The sequence below is a fragment of the Triticum urartu genome, chromosome 7A (assembly GCF_056163025.1).
Source record: "Triticum urartu cultivar PI428250 chromosome 7A, HENAU_Tu73, whole genome shotgun sequence".
In the NCBI taxonomy this organism is placed as follows: domain Eukaryota; kingdom Viridiplantae; phylum Streptophyta; class Magnoliopsida; order Poales; family Poaceae; genus Triticum; species Triticum urartu.
The window spans coordinates 737,901,126-737,912,330 of NC_141879.1; the positions used below are offsets into that span (position 1 = coordinate 737,901,126).

General features: G+C 43.9%; 2 pseudogenes; both read left to right on the forward strand.

The window, feature by feature from the left end:
• The first annotated feature begins 2,006 nt into the window (after nt 1–2,006).
• Nucleotides 2,007–3,047, forward strand: LOC125519542 (BTB/POZ and MATH domain-containing protein 3-like; annotated as a pseudogene).
• A 683-nt stretch (nt 3,048–3,730) lies between these two features.
• LOC147962503 (uncharacterized) lies at nt 3,731–5,697 on the forward strand (annotated as a pseudogene).
• The last annotated feature ends 5,508 nt before the right edge of the window (nt 5,698–11,205 follow it).

An 11,205-nucleotide genomic window follows, 5' to 3' on the forward strand; every position in this document is an offset into this window, starting at 1 on the left:
AGTTCCAAGTCTTAATTTTTTAGTGTGATCTCGGCCATAGTTTTATCTTGGACTTCCCCACCTTTCGATTTCACTGTGACCTTTGCCAGTAATCCTCCATTGATTTGTTCGTGTGCTGCTCAGCTCTCTCCCTTTCTTGATCCATCATGTCGTATTGAAATCCCTTCATGTCTTCATTCCACTTTATATTGCCGCAGGTGGCCAGGCTAAGATGTGGTCTCTGTCTTGAGGAAGATGCACACTGCGTGATGTATACAACTACAAACATTCCGAGGATGAAAGTAAATATTTCTTGGTTCTTATGTTGGGTGATTTGCAACACGAGATGGTAACTAATTCCTATTGTTCGATTTAGTGCCACTCCATCATGTTTTGTTTCTAATGCGTTTAGGCATTAGTTGTTTTCTGAAGCGTTAATGACAAGTACATTTACATGGGCCTTTATTATACATTTACATGCGCAAGTGATGAACGTATGTACACTACACCACAACAATGTATTCCCTACGGACGCGTGTTGGGTTAAGTTAGTAGTTTGGTATTCGAAAGATGTTTTCCCACAATATAGTTTTTCGACACACAATTCATATTTTATTAGTTAAAAGTGAAAGTTGTGGTTGTACCCCCCTTATCTAACCATCCATTTTGTGCCTCGCGGTCAATTCATGAACTTTCCACTTTTGCATCTCCAAAATAAATGAGCATATGGACATCAAACTTTACAGGTCAAGAATGTATTCGATCTACGACGTGTAACAAAAAATTCAGTTTTTTTGTTCAAATTAAATTTTGTATATTTATAATAGATCAACAAATTCCATATTCTCTTTCCAACATTTTAGTTCCAAAGTTATGATAATCTATAAAGTTTGATGTACATATGTTTTATCATTTGAGAGGAACCCACAAAAGAAATTTGTATGTCCTAAGTTAGTTGGATAGCACATATGTCGAAGCAATGTTAGAGGGTATAGATAAGGGAGTGTGCACTTAGTATTAGCAAAACCAATCTCTATTTAAAATTTTGGTCAAAGTTTTAATCATAATATCGGAGAAAGTAGTTGCTAGAAATTGATGAGGATTTTGTGCATTTATAGAATATATCTAGGAGATATATAGTAGCCAGTTAATTTTGTGAGATCATTTATGTACAGATATGTGGTCATTTATTGTATTAATTGTAATAGGATTTTTTGGCATGGTACTAAAATTATCTAAATATTGGCCGATGGAAATAGATAGCGCTCAAATATTATCACGAGAAGGCATGTTTTCAATCCTTTAAAACTCAACCACAAACACTAGCAGGAACACACTACCCAGATCGAGAAATACCGATCTCTCACACTAGGTTTGCTACGTAGTGAGCCTGCCGGCCAAGATTTTGCTTTGGGATCTCTTCTACCGTTGGTCGCCATTCCACTACACTCTTCCATTTCAAGGTCTGTTATTCAATCCATAGCTGGTACTAGATGGTAGTAGTAGACAGTAGAGACTAGTAGTACTGTGCTGCATAGGTAGATGCATGGTTCGCATATATTCATTTTTTATATGAGAAGTATATATAAGTAAAAATCGTAGGAGTGGCCGTTCAGTTGGAATTGATCTTCCTGTGGTGCCGTTTTGTTTGTAGTATTAATTCAGAGGAACACCGTAGCAGACCAGAGGAACACTGTTCGTTTCCTCTGATTTTATGGGAGTCAAAACATTCGGGCCGAGCTCTTTTTTGTAGGAAAGCCCGAGGAAAAGAGATATAATGCTACCCTGTGATGCAACTCTTCTTTGCCATGGGCTGGTCCAAGAAACATGCGTAGGTGAGTTTGGTCCATAACTTGTATCTAGGCCAAGTAGTGTTATTGGCAGGTCATCCTACAATAATTGTGTCCCGCCTATTGAATAGGTCGAGGTGGTTCACTAGTACATATATTTCTGTTATTTTAAAATAATGAAGCATATTTTGTGTGCTAATAGGATCCTGTGTGGAATTCCAGGCACTTGAATTGCACATGGAGTTTGGAACTACAGTCTCGACCTGCAACGCGACGGTGGTTCAGGATAGCCACATCTTTGTGGTTAATGACTATAGTGTCATCAAGGAAACAGGACCGGGCAATTTTATGAGGTCCCATGCCTTCCAAGTTGGTGAGTATGACTGTTCAGTTAGATTCTACCCACAAGGAATCAATGCTGAAAGCCAAAAGCACATCTCTATTCTTGTTGAGCTTATGAGGGAAAATGCTGAAGTGAAGGCAATATTTTGTTATCGATTGATCTCCCCAGGAGGACAGAGCACGGAGTTGAATCAGATCGGAGTGTTAAACTTATGTAGTGCAGAAGGCAAATGTAGGATGGGAGGGTGTGGGACAAGGTAATGGAGAAAACTTTGCTTGAAGCAGAATATGTGGAATTTGACCACTTCTTGATTGAATGTTCGATCACTGTTATGAAAGATCCATTGGCGACTTGCAGTGACTTACTACTTTCACCCCAAGTGAAGCTGCCACAATCCCATCTATCAACTGATATGGCAAATCTATTAAAGTCAAAAGAAGGGTCGGACGTGAACTTCTACTTCCAAGGTGAATCATTTCTTGCACATATGCTAGTGCTTGCTGCAAGGTTCCCTGTGTTTAGGGTGCAGCTCTATGGCCCAATGATGGAGAAAGACGGATCATCTATAATCCTGCAAGATATGTTACCTGACGTTTTTAAGGCTCTCTTATATTTTGTACACAGACTGCTTGGTTCTTCCTTTCAACAATTTCGATGACGAGGACATAGAAGAGATTGTACGCCACTTACTCGAGGCTGCCGATCGATACGCAATTGAAAAGCTGAAGCTCATATGTGAGGCTATTCTTTACAGGTGTCTTGATGTACAAACAGTGGCAACTACATATGCGTTAGCTGATCAACATTAGTGTAACGATCTCAAACAGGAATGCCTCAAATTTATGGCATCTCCAACAATACTTGGTGAAGTCATGGCAAGCCAAGACTATGATAACCTGAAGAGAAAGAGTGCTAGTTTTTCTAAGCGTAAATGAAAAGTATGTTTACACGAGTCTTTATTATACATTGACAAGTGCAAGTCATGAGCGTGTGTAGGACATGGAGAGTGTGGATGCAACCAATCCAAGACTTGGCGTTCGCTAGTGAAAACAGAGCGACGGCTAAACCAAATTATACACTAAACAGAAGCCAAATACACTAGTGAAGACAAAAGTGATGGCTAAACTGAAGCCACATACAATATTTGTTGGTGCTAATCTTGTTATAAGGTCTGTCAGATATTGGATTAGACTTCAACTCTATGCATTAGTTCAGTATAGGATAGTTTGTACGTGCATGTGTTTGTAGCGTGCATGCATTGGCTTTCTGCTTAATTAGTTTCATGTAGCAAATAAGTAGGACCTGTCACGTCGTATGTGGACATACAGGTATAGATCAAGTCGTAGCTAGTTTGGTCAGCTCCCGAACGATTCTCCGTGGGATGGGGCGGGTAAAAAGGATCGTGCGGAGGCTTTGCATTGTAATGCGCCACGTTCGGTTGTGCGTGCTGCCGGAAAGAATAAGAGAAGAAAACAAGAAAAGAGGACGGTAGTTGCGCCTCGCAAAATCCTGTGTGTTCGTCTTCCTCCCTCTCTCGTCTCCACCGTGTACTCTGGCCAGCGATCTATCAATTGGTATCAGAGTTAGGTTGTGGCCGGAGGCGTTTGGGGCGGTGACGATGGGGGATCAGTCACCGAAGAAGAGCGACGCTGGTAGCGGCGAAAAGTACACGCAGCTGACAGAAAGTAATTACCAGTTGTGGGCGGCAAAGATGAAGATCATCCTCAAGCCAATGGGCGTGTGGTCGGCGATCACCGGAGAAGACGCCGATGAGGCCGAGGATCAAGGAGCCATGGCTGCTATCTCGCAGTCCGTCCCCGACGACGTGATGATGTCCATCGTGGAGTACGAGTCGGCGAAGGAGGCTTGGGATGCGATCCGTACCATGCGCATAGGCGATGAGCGTGTGGTGCAGGCCACTTGACAAGGCGCTTCGAGCGGCTAACCATGGAAGATGGCGAAGAAGTTGGCGCGTTCGGGCGCCGACTCACCGCGCTCGTCGGAGAAATTCGAGCGCTTGGCGAGAACTTGCAGGAGCACGCCGTTGTCAAGCGGCTGTTCGCAGCGGTCCCGGATCGCTTCCTGCCGATAATCGGGACAATCGAGCAATGGGGCGACGTCAAGAAGATGTCGGTCGCCGAGGCCATTGGGCGGCTGCGGGCGTTCGAGGAGAACCAGTCCGGACGGCGCCAAGACCGCGGCGACGACGGCGAGATGTTGATGCTGGTCTCCCGTGCGCAGTTGGAGGCATTGGTCCAGGAAGAAAAGAAGAAAGGAGAGGGTTCCAGTAGCGGCGGCAAGAATGGCGACGGGCGTGGCGACAAGAAAAAGACCCGCGGCAAGTTCGACAAGTTGAAGATTACCTGCTTCGAGTGCGGAGAGAAAGGACACTTTAAGTCCGAGTGTGAGGCGTCGAAGAAGGAGAAGGCGCTTCTTGCAGCTGCCGACGTCGACTACGAACCAGGGCTGCTGATGGCGGTGGCATGTGAGCTTGCACCGGGGGCGGAGGAGCAGGTCGCGGACGTCGTCCAGCCAGAAGATATGGAGGTGGAGGAGGTGCTTCGCCCCTTGGCCATCGAGGCCGAGTTGGAAGCGGCTAGGGCCGAGGCTGAGCAGTTACGCCGTGAACTGGCCGAAGCCAATGCGAAGCTGTATGTTGTGTCCCACGAGTACAGGACAGAGGCAAAGGATGTAGCGGCTGCAAGCGCTGATGACAAGTATATGTTGCTCCTGGAGTACGTGCATGCTGACAAGCAGGATGTTCAGCGAGCAAACAAAGAGAAGGCTGAGATGCAAGAATCACAGCGTCTGCTCCGTGAAGAGAATGCCTTGCTGCATGTTATGGTGAAGAAGGCAATGGCAATTGCCGTGCAAGCTGGCCCAGTAATGTTTGCAACGACGCCGGCGGCAACAACGCCGGCCGCAACAACAGTGACTCGTACTGGCTTGGAGTGTCCAGCGCCGGACCAAGAGAGGGTTTATTCTTCTGCAAAACAAGGTAAAGCCCAAGAGCTAGTATCATCAATATCTCAGTTATGCAAAGTGGAGGTGCATCCTGTAGCAGATCAAGTAGAGAGGATTTTCCTGCATGAAAAGAAAGTGAAGCCAAAACTGGGCTCTAGTGATGTGAATCATAAGAACAACACTTGGTATTTGGATAGTGGTGCTAGTAACCACATGACCGGCAGTCGAGAAAGTTTTGTTATGCTGGATGAGTCCATAAAGGGAAGTGTGAAGTTCGGTGATGATTCAGTGGTGAAAATTCTTGGCAAAGGCACAGTGTTCCTCCAGAGTGTAAGCGGGCAGCAAATACTTCTTCATAATGTGTATTTTGTGTCCAAGCTCACAAGCAGTATACTGAGTCTTGGGCAGCTAGATGAGGAAGGGTGCAAATCAGTGCAACGCCGTGGGTTCATGAGTGTATTTGATCGCTCCGGGAAGCTGCTAGCCAGAGCAAGGAAAACCAAGAATCGACTCAATGTGCTGAATCTGAAGAAAGCGGCAGACGTATTCGATTCAGCTACAACGACAGCAGCTCAAAGCGGAGGTTCTGCTCATGGCGGCGCAAACGTCGAGCCGGCATGAGGGTGCTCGGTACGCAAAGAAATAAATGGAGTAACAAGATTAGGGAGGTGATTGTTGGTGCTAATCTTGTTACAAGGTCTGTCAGATATTGGATTAGACTTCAACTCTATGCATTAGTTCAGTATAGGATAGTTTGTACGTGCATGTGTTTGTAGCGTGCATGCATTGGCTTTCTGCTTAATTAGTTTCATGTAGCAAATAAGAAGGACCTGTCACGTCGTATGTGGACGTACAGGTATAGATCAAGTCGTAGCTAGTTTGGTCAGCTCCCGAACGATTCTCCGTGGGATGGCGCGGGTAAAAAGGATCGTGCGGAGGCTTTGCATTGTAATGCGCCACGTTCGGTTGTGCGTGCTGCCGGAAAGAATAAGAGAAGAGAACAAGAAAAGAGGACGGTAGTTGCGCCTCGCAAAATCCCGTGTGTTCGTCTTCCTCCCTCTCTCGTCTCCACCGTGTGTACTCCGGCCAGCGATCTATCAATATTAGATTTACAGAAACTAGACACGGAAGGCGAGACCCTATGTGCGCATCGCGAGCGTGTTCTGTCGCCTCTAATTAACAAGCTTGAGCGCCAGCTGCAGTTGGTGAGAGAAAATCAGGAAGACACACCTGATGAGAGAGACGACGGCGGCCAGTTCGGGCAACAATGGTTCACACCTGTGTTATGGAAGAAGGCGGAGTAGAAGGTCCTCGTCGGAATGAGGCAAAGCAGCAGCTCAATTGAGTGAGCGAGGCGAAGCCAAGGAGGAGGGTGAAGCCGTGCGAGCCCGTGCTCGTCGCAACCAGTTAAGGAGGAGAGTAGGAGCTAGAGGCCATAGTGCGAGGTTCTGTCTAGACGGAGGCAAGCGAGCTCGGCCCGGAGTGTAGGAGGCAGAGCAGCCGGAGCCACCATGGCCTGGTGGATGGGCAAGGTGAGACGGAAGCATAGCTCGCCTATAGGGAGCCAGTAGACCTGACGTCACATATGTGTTTTTCCTTTTTAATTTATTTCTATTAAAAAGAGTATATACATTATTATGAAAAAATAATTTATATTTTTTTAAAAAGTGTTCATTCCACATTGAAAAATGTTCATACTGTGTAAAATATGATTGCTCAATATTTAGGAAATGTTTGTACTCCCCCCGTTTCTTTTTAGTCTGCATATAAAATTTGGTCGAAGTCAAACTTTGTAAAATTTGACCAACTTTATAAGAAAGAATATCAACAATCACAGTATGAAACCAATATATTAGATGCATCATGAAATGAATTTTGATACCATATAGCTTTAGTATTGTAGATGTTGATTCTTCTTTATATAAATTTGCTCAAACTTTGTGTAGTTTGACTTTGACCAAATCTTATATGCAAACTAAAAAGAAACGGAGGGAGTACCATTCGATAAGAAGTATGTGTCATTTCGAAGCTATTCACCCGTTTCCAAAAATGGACGTGGAATTTTTTTAAAAAATTATACAATGTAAACAATGGGTGCATAATTCGGAAAAATGTTTCATGCAGTTTAGAAACAATGTACATTACACATAAAAAGAGCTATGAACAAAAGGCGTGTCAAGGCAAAAGCAAAACAGAAGTCACCAACATTCTCAGACATGCCCTATGGAGATTGAAGGCTATGGATTCTTCTTGAGAGCTCATATGCACACTCATGAACAGTAAAAAACAGTAAATGATATAAAAAAACTGATTATCTTGGAACAAACATTGACGAATTCTCCACATGTGTGCAAATTGTTATGACGAAACAACACATAGAGCATCAATTTTTTTTTCTACGGAAGTAGTTTTACATGTTTTTTATTCATGGTAATTTGCACGCATGTTCAGAATTGTTAATGTTTGTTCACATTAAAAAATCAGATTTTAAAAAGTTTGTATACTACTTTTCTTATTTTACTGTTCACGAGGATGCATCTGAGCTCGCGAGCAGAAACTTGATGTCCCTGATCTTTGTGCATCTCATGGCCTAGAATTGGAGCTAGGATTTCGGAGAGGGTGCGGTGAGTAAGCAACATGCAATACTGACACATTCATTGTACACAATACCATAGGGTAGCACGTGTTTTTTTTTGTTGAAAACGACTACTGATTAGCACAACCATGTTGTTCAACAGCTGTGCACCGTGGGCTCCAAGGATCTTATCCTTTTCTTTTTGGAGGAAGCTGAATAAAGTTGTCTTTGATGCCTCCACCATCGACAGGCCAATCCGGTACTTGAAGGCCCGTATTCTCTCGTGTGGCAGTCGACGATGGGGAGCGATGACTTGGCGGTGGCGTTGCTCAAGAAAGAATGCGGGTGTGGGTGTCACGCTGGGCAATGACATGGTGACGACACGGCAGCGGCCGACCTCCTTGGGTGGCAACCAGATGAGTATCATGTCAATGATCTCCTCAGGTAGGTCCTCGAGCAGGGTCACACATCTCCTACCCAACTTCATAGTCCGTCGACGACTTTGGTCGATTGAAAAGACATGGCAAGCTTTAGTCCAATAACAACTTTAATCAAGAAGAGAAGCAAACAAAAGTAATGGAAAGTACATTTACATGGGTGTTTATTATAAATTGAAAACTTCAAATGATGAACATTTGTAGGATGTGGACAGAGTGGATGCAACCAGATCTAGACTTGGTATTCACTAGTGAAAACGGAAGTGACTGCTAAACCGAATTATGCACTGAAGTAAAGCCAAATACTCTAGTGAAAACAGAGTGCCGGCTAAACTAAAGCCACATACAATGCTAGCTTAACAGAAACTGGACTCGGAAGGCGAGACCCTCGGAGGGTCCTCGCGATGGTACAACAAGCTATGTGCGCTTCATGAGAATGTTATTTCGCTTGTAATTGACTAGCTTGACCGCTGGCCGAAGGTGGAGAGAGAAAATCAAAAGGACGCACCAGAGAAAAGAGAGACAACAACGGCTAGTTTGGGTTGCAAAAATGCTCACCTCCATTGGTGTAGAAGGTGGTGGAGAAGGCGCTTGCTAGAGACAGACAGAGCATCGGCTCGTTTGAGTGAGTGAGGCGACACCAGGGCGGAGGGTCTAGCCGTGTCGGGGCCGTGCTCATCCGTGACTAGGCCAGGAAGAGAGTTGTAGATGGAGGCCGTCGTACGAGAGTTGGAGTTGGAGCGGCAGGCAAGCAAGCTGAATCTGGTATCCAGGAGGCAGGGCAGGAGCTAGGACAGCAAGGTGGATGGGCATGTAAGACGGTAGACGAGCTCACCTAAAGGGAGCAAGTAGACGTGATATCACACATGTGCTTTTTTCCTTTTTATTTTGTTTATATTAAAGAAATAGTAAATAAACAAAGTTTGCTCCACTCTTAGAAAATGTTTGTACCGTTCATAAAAACTGCAAGTGACATTTAGTTTTTGCATGCATGTCAAGAAAATGTATGTGACATTTTTGGAAAATGTTTGACATTATATTTTTTTGTGTAATCCAAATAAAATGTTTCGTACCGTACAAAATGTTCAGAACTTGTATTTTGAGAAAACGTTAATCGTATATTAATCTTTTAACACAGACACAGACACAGACACACACACACACACACACACACACACACACACACACACACACACACACACACACACACACACACACACACACACACACACACCCACACACCCACACACACACACACACACAAAAGTATTTTCAATGTAAAAGATATACAATGTGTAAGAAAAAAGGAGACATCAAAATGTCTACATGAAAATTAGTTAATCATATATTCGAAAATGTTCAAAACACGTATTTGGAAAATTACTAGTCAAGTATTGAAAATCTTAAATATATATTCAAAATATATTTTAGATGTATAGAAAATACACAATGTTTATGAAAAACAGTAGACACAAAAACATATATTTCCAAAATGTTAAACATGTTTAAAAATGTTTGTAATGTACATTAAAAGTGTACAATATGCATAGAAAAAATAACAGAAAATAAAATAAGAAAACCACAGAAAAACAGAAGAAAAAACAAAGAAAACTGAAGAAAATAAAGGTAAGGAAAGAGGAATAAAACGAAAACCAAGGAAAGACAGAAGAAAACTGATGCAAAAAAGTGAAAAAAGTATAAACATCACAAAAAGAAAACTACCACATAGGTATAATACTGGATCGGCCCAGTAGTGCCTCGCGTAGGCGAGAATTATTAGCAAGGCAACACATTGATACCCCTAAAAAGGGAGCAAATTGATTTCGAAAGGAGCCACATCTATCTTCTATTATATATTAAAGTATTTGACGGGTTTCCCAAAAAAAGATAAATAGACTAAAAATTACCACAATAATTAGAAATATATGACCATCAAATTAATAAACCAATTTTTTATAGCCATTAGATATGATTGTAAGTTAACAAACATACAGTTATAAATCAAATTTGCAGTTTAACATTTTCGTTTGAGCCTGACCACGCATAGTCTAGTGATCAATCAACATAGCACCATATTAGAACATGTATACGCTAACCAACATGTGGTTGGATGGTTAGGAGAATAGTGGTATTCACCAGCCCATTCCATGAGGGTTCATGTCCTAGACTTGGCGCTGGTGCTCTCACTTTCCTTGGATGCGGCTGGGAACAGCATACAATTATAAATGGGTTGGACAAAGAAATGTCTTAGCATCATCACCTGCAGCTGCACCCCTTGAGCTGATGCACCAGGTTGTTGACCTTGTTGAAGTCCACAGACCGCTTCCTGGGTATCTCAAAGCAGAGCGGACGAAATAAGTACCCAAGATGACATGACGAAAGCAGATGAAAAGTAGGGGGTCTTGGGGGCGGACAGCAGGCCGACGATGTCGTTGAGGATCCTGTTGGTGTTGGCGATGAAGAGGTTGATGACTTCAGGGACCAAGGCTGGGCCTAAGCTGACATCCTCGTCCATTGACTGCAAGCACTGGAAATACTCATCCACCATACCCTAGATGGATCACTTCACGAGAAGCTAAAGTGATAGTCAGCCAACAGCCACACGGGTTTAGTAGGGGGTTGAGGGTGGAATGGCCATGGCGAACATGGATGTGACAAGGTTATTCAACTGGGCCCTAAGCGCGGCAGCCGCCATGGCGATCGATTGGGGGAGAGGAGCAGGTGCTGGAGGGATCCGAAGCTGTCGTGGCTGCGGCGGTGTTGTCGAGGAAGAGTGGAGGAGGCTTCGGGATGGAGACCCTTATATGCCCGGACGGATGAGGCTATCCGCGCGAAGACGTCTGGCTGGGAGTGCCCCCCATTAATAGTGTACTAGTGGCTCGGCCGGGAGCCATTAAGGAGCTAGATGTTGTTGACGTCGGATGCAGATACATGGGCGCTCTGTCAAGACTTGTTGGATGGTTGCACCACTGGCCATTGACAGTCGACATCTCTCTAAAAAGTAAAAACCTCGAGATGTATGAATACCAACAAGAAGTTTAGTGGTGGCTGGCTGAGCTTGTCTTATGGATTGATCGAGGGGCATCCAAAAGGATGATGGAAACCAGCCGTTCAATC